The 9632-nt window shown below is 42.9% G+C and overlaps 1 pseudogene; it reads right to left on the bottom strand.

Annotated features, from left to right (window-relative positions):
* Positions 1–836: 836 nt before the first annotated feature.
* LOC141146602 (large ribosomal subunit protein eL36-like) lies at positions 837–1512 on the bottom strand (annotated as a pseudogene).
* Positions 1513–9632: the final 8120 nt, after the last annotated feature.

Raw genomic sequence — 9632 nt, forward strand, 5'->3', positions numbered from 1 at the left:
CCTATCGCTGAAATATGCACTATATGGCCAATGGTTTGTGGACACCTGATCGTCACACCTATATTAACTTGTTAGATATTCAGCTCCAAAACCATGGGCATTAATATAGAGTTGGTCCTCCTTTGTGACTATAGCAGCCCTTTATTCTTCTGTGTAGTGTGTGTGTTGTGGGAATGTGTTCCTATTGGTCAAAATATAATTTTGATGGTCAAACGAGCATTTGTGAGGTAAGGTATTAATGTTGGATAAAAAGACCCACCTCACAATCAGCATTCCAATTTGTACCCAAGTCTTTAGTAGGGTTGAGACTGAAGTTCCTCAACATCAAACTTATGAAACTATCCTTTTATGGAGCAGGCTTTGTGCAGGGCACTGCCACACTGTAACAGAGAAGGCCTTCCCCAAACTGTTGTCACGAGAATGGATATGTACAGTTGGCTAAAATATCTTTGTATGCTTTAGCATTACCCTTCACTGAAAACACCTGAACCTAATAATTTAGAGTGGTTTCTACAAACCTTTGGCCATGTATTATACCTCTAAACTGACAATGACTGATTTCTCTTTTAGGCTGGGTTCACACTATTGCGAATTGGAATGCGGGTTCCGGGTATCCAATTCACAATAGCAGGAGATTTTGGCCGGCTGTCTATGGAGCCGGTTCACATATCTCCAGAGCAGGTCAGGTGCGTTTTGCACAGTGCGTCTTTTATTCTGTTACAGGTCCAAATTCAGCCCAAAATTTGGGCTGAAATCGGACCTGAAACAGTGAACTAGCAAGCAAGCGACCTCTGCTGTGAGCCGCATGCGGCTCATATGTGAACCGAGCCTGAAGTTTAATCTTTCTTGGCTGTAACTTTTTTCATAGAAGCTAACACATTTCTGTGTTCTTCTGTCTTTCTCTTAGCCTGGATGTGAATTCAAATCCTCTTTTTGTCCTTTGATTCCTTTAGGCAACTCCATGGCACTTTCATATGGGACAAGGCCACATACTTCACAAAAGATGTAGTGGACAAACTCGTGCTTTGACAGACGCCCTCCACTACGAGTTTATCTGGCTTGGTGAGATTCTTGGTCACTGGATGGCCTTTAGTAAAGCAGGACTTTTCCTATAACAACTTGTTAAAAATGATGTTATTTAGCAAGGAACATACTTTCAACATTAATAATTATGCTGCCAGGGTTGCCACCTCATCCCTTTAAACCCGAACACATATGAATTACACAGGTTCTGTGGCTGATTAAGGTGGTAATTAAACTCAGTGTTTTTTTCTGCATTAAATTAGCCTCAGAACCTGTGTAATTCATGTGTGTTCGGGTTTAAAGAGATGAGGTGGCAACCCTAGCAGGAGGAGATCATCCATTACTGGATTTTCAACAGTATAGGTACTTTTTCTGTGTATACTTCACTATACCTACAAAAGGGGCGAGCATGAATTAATCTATTAGGACTTAATTTTCTGACTAAAGTTATGCTTTAAGGTCTATGGCTGTTGGGTACTTGGTAGCCATTTTCACAGCTCTGATGGTGGCCACAACGAAAGGGCAGTCACATATGATTTATGCTAGGGATATTACTAATCTTTTGAGTAATGATTGATGTATTCAGTGAAATAAAGATTGAAAGGAGAATCGCTCAAGCTGGGATTCGAAATTAAACTAATTAATCAACTGTTAATCAAAAATGAATAAAAAGGTTTTATTTTTATTTTTGAAGCACAGAATACAGGCCACAAACCACCATCAGTAAGGATTACACCTTGTGTTCTGCGTTTCTACTCACCTGTCAGCTGGATTCCCCTGGGATCCCAAAAAAGGTGCTGCAGCCAGAGTGTGATGAAACCTTTGATGTAGGATTAACCCATGAAGTGCCTTCTCCTGCATGTGGATATCATACAATTGAGCCCTTTTTCATAAACCTATTTACTGTATAAACTTTTTTATGATTTATATTAACTTTATTGGATTCTCTTGGGTTGCAGTAATTATAATTGTTGTGCTGAAATACATATTGTTTTCATTTCTTTTTGCTTTATATATATTTATTTTTTACTACTGATGATGCATATGTAGCTCGCTGGAGTTTAGGCAGGGTTGCTCCTCACACATTTACTTGCCAGGAATAGTTATCCCGGTTGATTGTTAGAGATCTTTTGATTTCTCTCTAAGTTTGGCCTTGTTGCACTTTTCTCTTCTACCACGAGGTGGCCTGGTACTGGGTGGTACTAGATACGAGAAGGACAACGCAATGTCAGGTTATGGGTATATGGGGTATCTCAGCCAATGGGCAGGGGTTCTCTTGAACTCTTGGCCTGCTGGGAGAGCCTATATATTCATGTGGAGTCAGGTAATCTATGTTCTGTGCCACATGGACGGCTGTCTGGGTGGAAGTGTGTTGTATTGCCTGGGCTGCTAGGCCAGAGATTGGGCATATCCCGGGCACATCTGGCTGCTAGGCTGTCTGACACCCTATCCAGAAGCAAGAAAGAGCAGCGCAGGGTTGGGACTGAGGCTTGCAGTCCAACCTGAAGTGACGGTTCTGCCGGCCAGAGAACCTGTTGTGGTCCCAGGTAGAGGGGAAGCTGTCACCAGTAAGGGAATATCCACCTAATTACCAGGGACCACAAAGAGTAACTAAAGCAAGTACCAGAGCAGCATTCTCACCAACCGTGGACGGTGAAGAATGTGGGTATCAAGCCCGGGACCCAGCCAGCGGAGGTGACGCTTGCAGAGCAGCCTTATGTGTCAAGCCAGGGACCGAGCAGGCCAGCGGGGGTGAAGCTTGAGAGGTTTCTAGATTGCCAATCTAGGGACCCAGCCGAGAGCATGAGGAAGATACCACCATGAAGATTGGAGGAGCTCAAGGGATTCAGTGGCAGTAAATCAGTGGGTCTAGGAGCTCAGTGGGCTGAAGATCTACAAGGAGTGATCATAGTGAAAGTGAAAGAACTGTTACGTTTGTGTTAGGAACTGTTAAAGACTGTTGCCATAGGAGACAGCATTCCTGCACATGCAGATGTGGTGTCTTGCTGGATGCCTTTCCCTGTATGGCTGTCCTCCTATTGAAGTCTCTTAGTCTGCCAATTAATCTTGAAACTACCTAATGGTGTCCTGGCCCTAACCCTCTCTCCCCCCAAAAAGTTTGTTAAGAGAAATAAACTTTCTTTTTCATTCAAGAAGTATCTGGTGCCCAATAACTTTAACTACTCTGCACCCACCATGCCTCACAAACCACTACATACAGAAGGATGCCAGCTATCCCTGGCCCTTGAGGTTCTCATTAGATCAAAGGAGGCCTGGGACCTTGCTACACATGTAACAACTACTTACAGTTCCCTATGAATGAAATAGCAATGTGTGTGTCATTACTGGATAAGGGTCATGTGACACTATGGAAGTGGTATAATGGCTAAGTCCACCTTTTGCATCATGTTACACTTGTATTTTGTTGGTAACATGTAACATGGTGCAAATGTCTTCCCTCCCACCCTCAAACTGCCTACCCAAAGACGGCGCTGCACCGATTCAGACGGTGCCATTGCCAGCAATAGCCGCCGATTTGGCATATGATTTGATATGTCAAATCGCATTCCAAATCGGCGCAGTGTGAATATGGGCTTAAAATCAATGTAGCCGGGCTGAACAGCTGCGTTATTCATTCACAGGGATCTGTGAATTAATACTGTACACTACAAGTCCCGTCTACCACTGCGAACAGACTTTAAGTTCTCAACAGACTATGAAATCAGTGCCCTCATAGACCATTGAATCTTTCTAAAATTTACAAAATTCCCTCCAGGTCCTCAAAATCACTTGGCTCCATCAAACGTGGGCTTACATACATATCAAAAGTGGAAGCCCCCCTCACTGAGCATTCTGGGGCGTGATGACGTAACGCGCATCACGGAGGGAGGGAGGTGAGGGTGTCAGAAGGAGAAGCAGACTCTCCTAGGATCCCCGGAGCTCGTCTTTCCAGCCGCCGCTCAGGACATGCCCGTGGCTAAAGAGGGGAGGAAGATCCTTGTTCGCCGCGACGAGCGCTGCTGCTGAGGCTCCCTGATTCCAACAGGGCGACAACTCGGAGGCTCCACACGCCGCTCCACACGCCGCTCCACACAACGGCGTTCTCCCTTCCTCCCCCCCCTCCGGCTTTCCCCCCCCTCGGTCACTCCTCATGACTTTCCAGGCAACTTGTGACCCCGTTGGAGTTCGGCAGAGTCCGGTGGTGGTAATGTAGAAATAACTCTGCATATAATGAACATAATATCTGCATACAACACCTATCCATATGTACCAGCTTTCATGTCTCAGTGTCATCTCACTATAACAGCTTGATATAACGGTGGTTGAGCTAATGACTAAAAGATAGTAGCTGAAACTGCTGTCCCTATCTGAAACTTCACTTAGCTTTGGGATTGTAAGCAGGATTTATCATAATATCTGTTATATGACAAAGATATCTGAAGGAGGATAAAATCTAAAGCTATTGATGTATTGGAAGCCTGCAGACATGATTATATAGGAAAAACTCTCTTTACAACCTACTATAACAGTCTGAGTGGTTAATGATTGATAATGTGTCCGGAGCAGGTGTGCTGATTAACTCCCTTAGCCTGGGTGTTATTGCTAATGCCATTACTAATATCTGTCAACATATGCTGGATTTATCGGGGACAGAAGTAAACTGACTGAGGTTTCGGTTTTGGGATGGTACCTTCCCCCGACGTAGCAATGAAACCTGTCTTAAACCTGTGAAAAAAAAAAAAAAAAAAAAAAAAAAAAAGGGGTCCTTAGGTGGAAATTTCAGACTGGGGACTGACAAGAGTGATGCACCTTTGAGACACCGGTCCTGAGAGGGCCTGGGTCATTTCTGGGAGGTGTTTTACCCCCCCTTCCCACGGACGGAATATTTTAATAGTATAAAGGTGGGGTACTATCTGGAGTAGGACTCAGGAAATAACCCCCAGGGCCGAGACCCCTGAAGGATCCATTCCTATAAGAGGGGGGAAGAAGTTCAGAAAATCCGGGGGAAACCAATAGGGGGTCAGAGGAAGAAAGGAGGAATGAATAAAACGACAACAAAAAAAGGAGGGGCACCTAAAACGCCGAGGGATAGGACAGCTGGTAGCTCAATAAAACAGTTTATGTCCCAAGGCGGGAGTCCAAAAGGAGGGGAGCAGGGAGCCCAAGGAGGAAGAGGGGGAACTCCAGACAAAAAGGGGGATAAAACGATTCAATCAAAAGAAAACTCAATAGCGGAAAGTGTTGAAAGTGAAGGAGATCTAAACCGGATAGAAGGGAGAAGTACAAGTGCCCCAATGCTTTCAAAGGAGGAAATGAGAGACATGCTTAAAAATCTAGAGCTTTCAATAAAAGTTGAAATAGGTCTGGTGAGAGCAGACCTGGGAAACTTATTGGAGAGGGTAGAAACAACGGAAAAAAGAACGGAGGAATTGGAAAAGGAGATAATGAACCTCAAAGAACAAATTAAAATCTCTGGACAAAACCAGAAGATAATTTTATATAAGATCGAAGATCAGGAAAACCGTGATAGGAGACAAAATATAAGACTGCGTAATATCCCAGAAAACAAAGGAGAAGATCTGAGAAGGATGATTCCCCAAATACTGGGGCCTCTGGTTGGAGAGGAGGATAAGGAATTCCCAAAAATAGAAAGGACACACCGAGTTGGAAAATTACTCAACTCAGACCACCAGAGGCCGAGAGATATTATAATTCGTTTTAGGTTTTATGAGGACAAAGCTCGAATCTTATCCAAAATGAGAGGCAAACCCCCGGAAAAATTTGAAGGGTCAGAGTTCCAAATTTATGCGGACCTTGCCCCCGAAACCCTCGCTAGGAGAAGGCTGTTGAAGCCCTTATTAGAACAGATGAGAGAACTAAATATTAAGTATAGCTGGGGTTTCCCGGCATGTCTGAGAGGCTTTAGAAATGGAAGATCGGCAAGATTGAGGTTCCCAGAGGATTTAAGGGACTTTTGCGATAGGCTTGATATGGAAGTACCGGAGTTGCCGGGCTGGGTAGGGGGGTGATCGGCTGTATGTGGGGGGGGGGGGGTGGGGGTGGGGTGGATGGGTTTGGGGGTTAAATCAGATTAGTGAAGTGGAAGGGCGGCGGGAGGGAGGAGGAGTGGTTCTGTGTGTATCCGGATTGCCCCTCTCTGCTTTACAACACCAGGCAGGGGGGGGTAAAGGGCACAACTCGGGCTCCCACCTCAAATAAGTGATTCGTTAGGTTCCATGGTATCCATGGCGCTGGGCGAATGGGGAGCCAGGGGGTGGCTGAAGGGTAGGGAGGGAGGGCTAGGGAGAAGGGAGGGGAAAGGGGAACCCGGTGTACAAGGAAGTAAGAGGGAAGGAGAAAAGAAACAAGATAATAAAGATAGAAATCAAAATAGCTCAGTAATACGAATCCAACCAAATCAAAGGGAAAAAATAAAAAAAAAAAAGGTGAAGAGATGGGAAAATTGAAGTTTATGACTTATAATGTAAAGGGTCTCAACGAGCCCACTAAGAGATATAAGATCTTGAGGGAATTAGAGAGATATGGGGCTGAGGTTGTGTTCCTTCAAGAAACCCACTTAACATATTACTCAAAGATTAAGATAAAGTCTAATATGTATCCAACTTGGTTTTATGGAGACTCAACAACATCAAGAGCGAGAGGAGTAGCAATAGGGATAGCAAAAGGGATAAATTTTAGGGTGGAAGAGAGGTTAATAGATCAGGGAGGAAGATATATGTTCCTGAGAGGCTCCTTGGAGGGATGGAAGGTTACACTTGCAAACATTTACGCCCCAAACAAAGAGCCGAGTGGTTTTCTAGTTACAATATTAGAGAAACTAATAGAATTTAAAGAAGGAAACCTGATTATGATGGGTGACTTTAATGTCTGTATGGTTCCAGGAGTGGATAGTTCGTCTCGTGCGCAGGGGATAATGAACGGGAAGTTGAAGAAACTAAAACAGAAGTTGCATTCGTGTCAAATGGTGGATGTATGGAGGATTATGAACCCAAATAAGAGGGATTTTTCGTTCTATTCCTCTGCGCACGGGACGTACTCTAGGATAGATTATATATTGACGGAACACTCATTGTTGGAAAGAGTCCGGGAGGCTAAGATAGAAGTTATTACCTTATCAGACCACGCCCCAGTTAGCATGAGATTGTCGATACCGAGAAATCAGAGAACCCCAATAACTTGGAGACTAGATGAAGATCTTTTACAAGAAGTATCTAATGTGGAGAAAATAGAACAGGAACTAAAACAATATTTTTCAACGAATGATACAGTAGGGATCTCAGGATCATCTTTGTGGGAGGCCCATAAGGCCTACATAAGGGGAGTAATAATGAAGTTAGGGGCAAGGAGGAAAAGGGAAATAAGGGAAAAAATTAAAAAACTAACAGAAGAAATATATGATCTGGAGCAAGAACATAAGGGGGGCCAGGGCCAAGGAAAGAAGGTCTATCAAAAATTGGTTAAAAAAAGGGAAGAGCTAAAGGAGCATACAGATTTAGAAATAAAAAAAGCATTCTATAAGGTGGCGAAAGAAAATTACCAGAGTCGGAATAAGAGCAGTAGACAGCTAGCCAAAATAGTAAGAAAGAAAAAAACTAGAAATTATATTGATAAAATCCAAAATAGTAAAGGAGAAATGCTCCATACAACAAAAGAGATAGGGGAATCCTTTAAGGAATATTACAGTAAGTTATACTCAGTAGCCAAAAATACAAGGCCAAGAGGTGCAAAGGATAGGAAAACAGTAGAATTTTTGAATAAAGCCAACCTCCCGAAGATCAATGAGATAGACAGAGAAACCCTAGAAAACCCCATAACGATAGAAGAAATTGATAGAGCCTTGTCAGAATCAGCTTCAGGTAAAAGCCCGGGGCCCGACGGATTTACCTGTAGGTATTATACTAAATTTAAAGAAATATTGACTCCCAGACTATGTGAGTACTTGAACGGGTTGGGTAGAGACTATGACTTGAGTAGAGAAGCTCTTAGAGCAGAGATCACGGTTATCCCAAAAGAGGGGAAAAACCCGACGCTATGCTCTGGATATAGGCCAATATCGTTGATCAACACCGATGTTAAACTATATGCCAGAGTTTTAGCTAATCGACTAAAAGAGAGCCTCAATGGTCTGGTACACCCGGACCAAGTGGGTTTCATTCCAAAAAGAGAAGGACGAGACAATGGCGTAAGGGCACTCCTCTTGCTGCAGCATATCAAGGACAGGGGACCCCCAGGTCTACTCTTGTCTATAGACGCGGAGAAAGCGTTTGATAGAGTAGACTGGGGGTTCATGTTCCAAACACTGGAATCAATGGGTATAGGTCCAAAAATGATGAATAGGATACGTGCTCTGTACAAGCACCCTACTGCTTCGATAAAAATTAACGGCTCCCTTACAGAGGCTTTCGAAATGGAAAATGGAACGAGGCAGGGGTGCCCTTTGTCCCCCCTGCTTTTCATTCTCTCCTTGGAGCCACTGTTGTCGACGATTAGGGCGGATCCGGACATTTGGGGTATAGGGGTTGGGGATGAGGAGCACAAGATCGCGGCCTTGGCCGACGATGTTCTGCTGTTCATGACCAACCCCAGAATTTCGATGCCTAATTTCCTCGAAGTTATGAGGCAATATGGTGAAGTATCAAACTTTAAAATCAACTTGGCAAAATCGGAAATCCTGAATATCAACTTGGGAAAGAGGGAGGAAAAAATGTTGAAAAAGGAATTTAAATTTATATGGAAAAAAGAAATAAATTACTTGGGCATAAAACTGGCCAATTCATTAGGAAAGATCTATAAAGTAAATTTTATCCCACTTCTGGATGAAATAAGATCTGAGAGTAAAAGGATTACAACTAAACCACTTTCATGGATTAGACGTATTAACGCCATAAAAATGATTTTACTACCTAAGATCACCTATAAACTACAGATGCTTCCACTGAATATCCCTCAGTACTATTTTAAAAAATTGAAATCTATCATTATGAGAGCTGTTTGGAAAAATAGAAGGGCTAGAGTATCTTTTGATATCTTAAAACAGGAAAAAAGAAAAGGGGGCTTGGCGATTCCTGATATTCAGGGTTACTATAGGGCAATACTGGTCACAAGAGCGATAGAGTGGTTTAGAGAAAACACACAGAAAAGATGGGTAAATATTGAGAATAGTTTGAGTAAGGCGCACTTAGGACATTTGATTTGGAACCCTCCACATTATAGGGTATTAGATGTAAATACACATCCACTGACAAAGGTGGTTTTTAGAGTTTGGGATATAGTTTATAAACAAGTAAATAACACGTATAATTCTCCGTTAATTTCACTTTCAGAGAATGATTATTTTGCACCTGGCAAAAAGGACATTGGGGGGAGTTGGATAAAAAAGGGTACACTACAGTTGAGAGATATTATTAAAAAGGGGAAGATAGTCACGTTTCAGGAATTAAAGCACAAAACAGATATTTGGGTATTAGATCGCTGGAGATACCTGCAGTTAAGCCATTTTATCAGCCGCCTACCACATCCAATAAGATCAGGAGAAGAGCTATCAGACTTGGAAAAGATATGTACATCAAATAATACTAAAGGTATAA

Source organism: Aquarana catesbeiana, linkage group LG01 (genome assembly GCF_042186555.1).
Source record: "Aquarana catesbeiana isolate 2022-GZ linkage group LG01, ASM4218655v1, whole genome shotgun sequence".
Lineage (NCBI taxonomy): Eukaryota > Metazoa > Chordata > Amphibia > Anura > Ranidae > Aquarana > Aquarana catesbeiana.